The sequence below is a fragment of the Carassius gibelio genome, chromosome B21, assembly GCF_023724105.1.
Source record: "Carassius gibelio isolate Cgi1373 ecotype wild population from Czech Republic chromosome B21, carGib1.2-hapl.c, whole genome shotgun sequence".
In the NCBI taxonomy this organism is placed as follows: Eukaryota; Metazoa; Chordata; class Actinopteri; order Cypriniformes; family Cyprinidae; genus Carassius; species Carassius gibelio.
Window position 1 is genome coordinate 22285417 of NC_068416.1, and position 7131 is coordinate 22292547.

The window sequence follows — 7131 nt, forward strand, 5'->3', positions numbered from 1 at the left end:
CGCTAGAATTAAAACGCTCAGATGTCACAAACAATCCAAGCGTGAAATTAAAAAAGAGCTACAATTGTTTTTCCATTTGGAGCGATTTTTTTTTTTTTTTTTTTTATTAACGGGTAGAATGAAACATATGGTTTAGAAAGGTCGACCATTTATAGACACATTCCAATGTTTCTAACGCAATTCATCTCTCCTGTTCCCACCACATTTTCATTGTAATTGAAATAATTCCATGTGAACGGCTTTCCTTTCCTTTCTGAAAGATAAAATGAAGGTGAAATATACAAATATGGCGATCATATTTAATAATATTTAAAGGTTCTGTTATTAATCTAGTAAAATTACATAAACAAAACTGGTAGAATTAGTCCAATGTAGCTAAACATGCTATTGACCAAATCTGTGGAAGGCCCATGTTGACTAATTGGTTTATTTACATTATAAAGCTAGGTCTCAAAGTGTTACATTAAATGAGTCAAATTGGTTTATATTATGCTACTCTATAATGCTATATTATGTTAATGTGCATATTCAAAAACTGTGGGATTAAATGGTTACAAAACATGTATAAAGAATCAAGGTATGCTCAAATACCATGCCCAAGACAAGAATAAAGCCAAATAACATATAGATTAAGTGTACTGCCAGAAGACAGGCTCTGACGTATTTTTAAAAATAAAAGGTTCCTCAAGGTTTCAGCAAAGAAACCTCTTGTAAAAAACAGTTGTTAATTGTATTTAGATCACTGTATTGGTTTCTTTAAAGCACCAATGCATAGATGTTTTCATTGATTCTAAAAACCTTTTTAGCTTCCACCCAATTAGACTGACTTAAGACAATTAAATGTTACCACCAAAGCTCAAAGTTGTTTTTTAAAGACTGAGGTTCAATTATGTAAGAAGCACACCATTTATATTTCAGCATTTTCAATCATAAAATCACTTGCTCTGTTTCTCAAACCTAGACTTTAAAAGTAATTACTTAAAGTGGTCTGCGAGCATCTCCTGCTTTAGGTGCTGTGTGTTTTAAAATGGCAGCTATGCAAAACCTTTAATTTGTGCATTATTTCAAATATGCATGTTAAAGCTTAAGACAAGAGCAGTGCTTTGAAAAAAAAAGAGTGCTGCTCGCTTGTGGGGAAGAAAGGGTAGCGCTTTCTATGCAGGTGCATGTGCTGAGCAGCATTATGCACTGGTAGGCACATAAGGATAAAAGGGGAAAATGGTTACCAAGGAAACAAGCCTCTCTCCTGAAGTGTGAAGTTTGAAAGTATTCACATGTAGGCATTTTGTACGCACTGGCAACGCAGGGTGTTAAGTGACAGTAGCGCGCCTTATAAACATGCACCACAAAAAACATGAACACCATGAATGCTTAACGTTGACATATTAATATGCAGGTTTTCTTGTACATGTGCATTTGGCCTTGCTTTATGTTGTGATTTTGTCAGACTCTGCTCATTGTGATTTTATTTAATTATCCCGTGTTAGAGAACCTGAAGTGGAAACCCTATTAATTATTCATTATCCATGGGAAATAATCCCTCTACATGTAAATGTCACAGGCTGATATGAAGAGGGGATTTGTAAATTAGGTCACAATTGATCTAGTTATGCTGTCGACTTTAAATAATGTATCACACGCCTCGGGGGGGTCATCTTTATATAGCTGCATGGTTTTATTTACTTGTATCATAAAGTCAAATTATAGTCTGTTGCACAAAATAATCATTAGACATCTAAAGCAAGCTTATTTAATTATGGATGTTATTATCTCAAGAATGAGTTTTAAGTATTCTGTTTATGTTTTTAGATAACGTACAAGTGTGAGTTTTGCAGTAAATGCACTGGCAGTGCCGTGTGCTACTTCACTGTCTGAGGTGTTGTTATACTCGGATGTCTCATGCTTGCTGGGAGCCACACAAAAGGCTGACCAGGCGACAAGGTTCTCACTGGTTTCGGTCATGTCCAGCTCCCTCCCCCCCACTCCCACATCTCTGCACATCAATACATCTGGACCAGCCTGCACTGCAGCCATTATATAATGACGCTCCTGCCAACACACACACACACACACATAGAGACAGACCATTTACTAAAGAACAGTCAGGACTAATTAAGAGATGACACATCTCTAATATATGTGTGTGTGCACATGTGTGAAGCAGAAAAAGAAAAAGATAAGGCGATACTTAAGGTCCAGTGGATTTTGTAACATCTTAAATATGCTATCAGAAAAAATATTTGTTTTATAATAGTGATAACATGATATGTTTAGAATAAATTCTTTATTAATACAAAGTTGGTGTTGAATAAAGTTAATAATGGTAGGATTGCATTTCTTCAAAACCTTTAAAATAATTGTTTATCATATCATCCTTGTGTGTGTTTCAGGCTGGAAATGGGTTAAGAAGAAACGTTTCACTGCTGTTCTGGCTTGTCCTAGATGCCAGCCGAGGACTGTGCAGACCTACGTGATGTGTTTCTCATGTATGTGGTATGTCAATTTATAATTAATGACTGATCTTTCCATCTCTGTCCTTTTTTTCCCCATAAATAGTGACTTGGTCTAGCACTGCAAACTGCATCTGCAAAAAGTATTTTTGATGAATATTATACATCAATACAGAGCGTGAGAAAATGGGAAACATAGTAATATTGATAACCTTTGCCTGCAACTTGTAAATTGTATTTTTTTTTTTAGATCAGATTGGGTAAAATAATAAAATCCAAGACAACAAACAACTTGGGATAAAGTATGCACACAGAAGTACTGTGGCATTGCACCAACCTCAGAGGGTTGCTATGGTTATAATTTATGTCCAATCTCTTCTTCAGAAAACTAGGACGCAGACCAAGAGCAGAACTTTTGACCAGCTAAATGTTACACCAAAAATATGCTATTTAAAATGAAAAAGAGGACTGTCTGTTCTTAAACTGAGGCACAGTATAGCTGCTCTATTTTTGACCGTTTCAAGCCACATCAAAAGACTTCTGTCAGGATCTAGACGATGATATATATGGCTCCCTGAGTGAATTTTACACTTTTTATTATTTTTAAACCATTTTCTCTAGGCGTGTCCTAATTATTGATGACTGCAAACAGGGAACATTTTATGGTTACAGTTTCAAGGTTACAGTTGTGTATGATAGTTTATTAATATTTTTATTTTACTCTGTAAAGGTTTTATACAGTAGATTGAGATAGTAGATCAATAGATAGATAGATAGATAGATAGATAGATAGATAGATAGATAGATAGATAGATTATATGTTTGTATTATAACAACACCCTGGCATTTTGGCAGCAGATTTTGCATGGGCAAGCACCACTCATATTTCTTTCAAAAAAATGTTAGTGGCACCTGCTGTCAAGTTCAATAAATTAGTTCACCATTGGAGTTCTCAGCCTGCGGCTAGTTTGCAAAGCAAACAACAGCGCTAATGCGAGAACATCCAGAAAAACAAAAGTGAAGCGGCTCTGTTAAATTGCATTATCTAGCATTGCTGAATCTCATTTGTCAATTTACAAAACAACCACACTGTCTCTGATGAGAATTATACAAGTTATCTCTATGGGTCTGCCATAAAGGGGTTTTCTGGCGACATAGGAGGCATGTGACACGGCTGGAGTCTCAGCATGTTGATGAAACGGAGTTGGCTCTCTTTATGGTCACAGTTCAGGAATTCCATGCTCTGCTCGCCCAGAGAGCTGTACGATTGCAAATTGGGCAATCGGTGGAGATAGAGCTCAGCCTGGCCATACTGCCCACACATGGTGGTCTCGAGCTATCAGAATCCTGGCTCATTCTTCTATATGTCATGCTGATCGTTCCATCTGTCGGAATTGGTTCTGGCTCTGTGCACGGAATTCCCTGTGGAATCTCAGTTCATTAGAATGTTCAATAAATGAAGATGGAATCTGATGAAAACGTTCCACCATTGCACCTGTGTTCAACATCACTGGAGATTCACAACAAACTCTTTTGTTTCTGAGTCAAATGTTTTCTTTTTACCTTTTGCTTTATTATGAAGGTTATTTAGAGGTAACAGAATAATTTTGTCATTCTTTCAGAATCCCCATCAGGACCATCTGCCAGTGTGTGGACACGAGCCGAAGATGATATTAAAGCTGATATTATTAGGTGAGTTTACCTTCAGCTTCTTTACTGCCAGATCAACAGTCTCAAGGTCAGAAGCTGCACTCAGAGGCGCTCTAAAAAAACTTGTCCCATTTCTAAAGTGTATGTGATTCGAAGCAACATCACAGACATTGCCTGAAGTTAAAAACCTCTTTTGGGTTGTGCAATGCACCTGAGATATCCTTGTGTAGTCTATAATGAAACAAAAAGTGATTGTATTACTGATGGTCTGCTGTATGCAAAATCTCCCAGAGCTGTGGAGTCCAAAAAAAAAAATTAAAAAATTAAAAAGCAAATTAATATGCATGAAACACATCTGAGACCCAAACAAAGTAGTCTTGTACTGTATAGTTTATTGTAAAATTTATAAATATACTAGATCTCTAGTTAATGCAATTATAAAAAATAATGTGCATAATCAGTTCTCCGGAAACACATCTCATGTATGATTTACATTTCATTTGCCTAATGCCTGATTTTGAACATTGTATTATTTTATGATACAATATGCATTTTATTCATTCACATTCAGGAACTTAATATACATTATTTCACATGGTCAGGCTAATACAAACTAAAAGGCAATAAACAGTGTATATGTGTGTGTGTGTATAAATATAAATAAATAAAGAAATATATATATGTATACACACAAACACACAAACACAAAATACTTTTTTTCAGCAGTTTTCAAGTTTTCAGCAGCTATTACTTCAGTCTTCAGTGTCACATGATCCTTCAGAGATCATTCTAATAGACTATATTTTATATAAATAAATAAATAGAAATATATTTTATATAAGTAAAATTCTACAATTTTATTTTTTGAGTAAAAGCTGTTGTAATTCAATATTTTTTTTAAAAAACATATTCTGACATTATATAGCAGTTATTAATTTGCCCTAGAACCAAAGAATGGTTATTTCATTCAATAAAAGAATTCTTCTACACTCACAGATCATCTCATTCAGACTGCCTTGGGCTGTCACAAGGTCTGTCATAATTTTCCTCCCCTTGTTTTGCGCCAGCTAGCTCAAAAAGTCTGAGCAGAGGAACAGTCTGTACAAGCGTTGCATGCTCTTTGAACACAGACACACAAAACACACAAGACACTGCAGGCGCGACAGGAGATGAGCTGTTCAGAAGGCTTAATTAACGAGGGTGAAACATCTGCATACCAGCATATGTTTAGGGCAATCACCCAGCATGATGATCTCACTAGATGACAATCCGGATGTATTAGCCAGGCAAGACCTAACATATGGTGTATGTCATAGACACAACCTGGCAGCATGGTCAAACATATTCATTAATGCCACTTAGCTTTATGAGACAGACAGTGGATGGAAACAGATAAACTGCAATGGAACTGCACTGCAGCAGTGGCCCTTTTGAGAGGATAACTATCATTGATGGTAATTGATAGCAACATGTCCGGTAATTGCACTACCTACTTGGCAGCTCTTTAGTGGACACTAATTTCCACAGTGTGTTTTGGTCTATTGGATAATGGTGGGCGCCTTTATTAACAAGCTTGGAGAATTAACAATTAATTAGGGTGAAACCTGAAACCTGAAGAAGGGCTTTCAGCCAAGCCCTGTCACAGTACACGAATCAAAGATCAATACTAATTGGATCAACAGTTTTTAAGATTTAATTCAATTAAATGTATTATTTAATTAAATGCATTTTTGTCTGATTGTAAGAAATATACAGCATATTATATTTTAGAATATAGGGGTGTGTGTATGTATAACATTTTTAGTACAATTTACATTTTTTAAAAAGATAGAAAATCTACAAAAATAAAAATGGATTAAAATAAACACCCCATGCTATGCAAATATCTATAATAATCTCTGTTCCTGAGAATAAGATATGAAATGTAAATTATAAATACGTTTTATTGCAATTTTAATATGTTACAATTTTATATTAAATATTTATATTTTTTAATTGTATTTAAATAAATGTATTTAATTATTTACTTAAATGTATTTTTCTTAATGTAAGGAATATAAATGTTGTATTTTAGAATATGTATATGTGTATGTGTAACATTTTTAGTGTAATTTCAATTTTAGAAAAAGATACAAAAATAAATAAATATAAATAGATAAAACCCCTATGCTATGTGTATGAAAATAATTAAAATGATTTAAATAAAATGTGTTTATATAAAAACATTTAATCAGATATTATTACATTTATTATTATTAGAAACTTTTATTCATTCTAATGAATACATCTCTCTATCTATATGAATTTCTATTTTATTTAAACATAGAAAATGTAAATTTAAAATAGATTAAAAACAAATGAGGAGGTATACGTTCACATGATAAATGGAGGTGTTGTTGTCACCATATATAATTCATTGGAGGCATTTCTGAATGCAAATGACCATGAACGTGAATGAGCATGGTGCCTAAGAATGTAGGATTTATCAACAATGAATACTTATCGGTGTGCATAAGAACCGCATGTGCATGTTTGATAAATACAGATTTTTTTTGTACTTACACACATTCTAAATTTCATTTGTAGGACAAAATATAGAACATTTTCTACATACTCTTGGTAAATTAGGGCCCTGCTACTTCTGCAGGAACAAAGGCAGTTCTGGGCTCTGTCTTGTTGCTTGTTGAAGATTAGAGGACTCTCAGACAGACAGTCTAGCCAAACTGCAGTAGCTGTTGTGTGTAATTCCGCAATCAGTTCAGCAGCACACTAAATAGAAATGTTATTTACTGACAGATGATTGTCTGAAACACTTAAACTAGGACAGAACGTTCTTAAAATGGAATAGATAACAAGTCACCCACAAAAACTACTATTTTGCAAATAAACAATATAAATAATATCCTGTTTTTTAATTGTAATATCCAAATGCAAATGCTTGTTTTTTTTTAAACAATTAACTGCTTAAGAAAAGCATTGTATTTATTTTTGTATAATTAGCATTTTTTTTTTGCATAATTATTATTTTTTT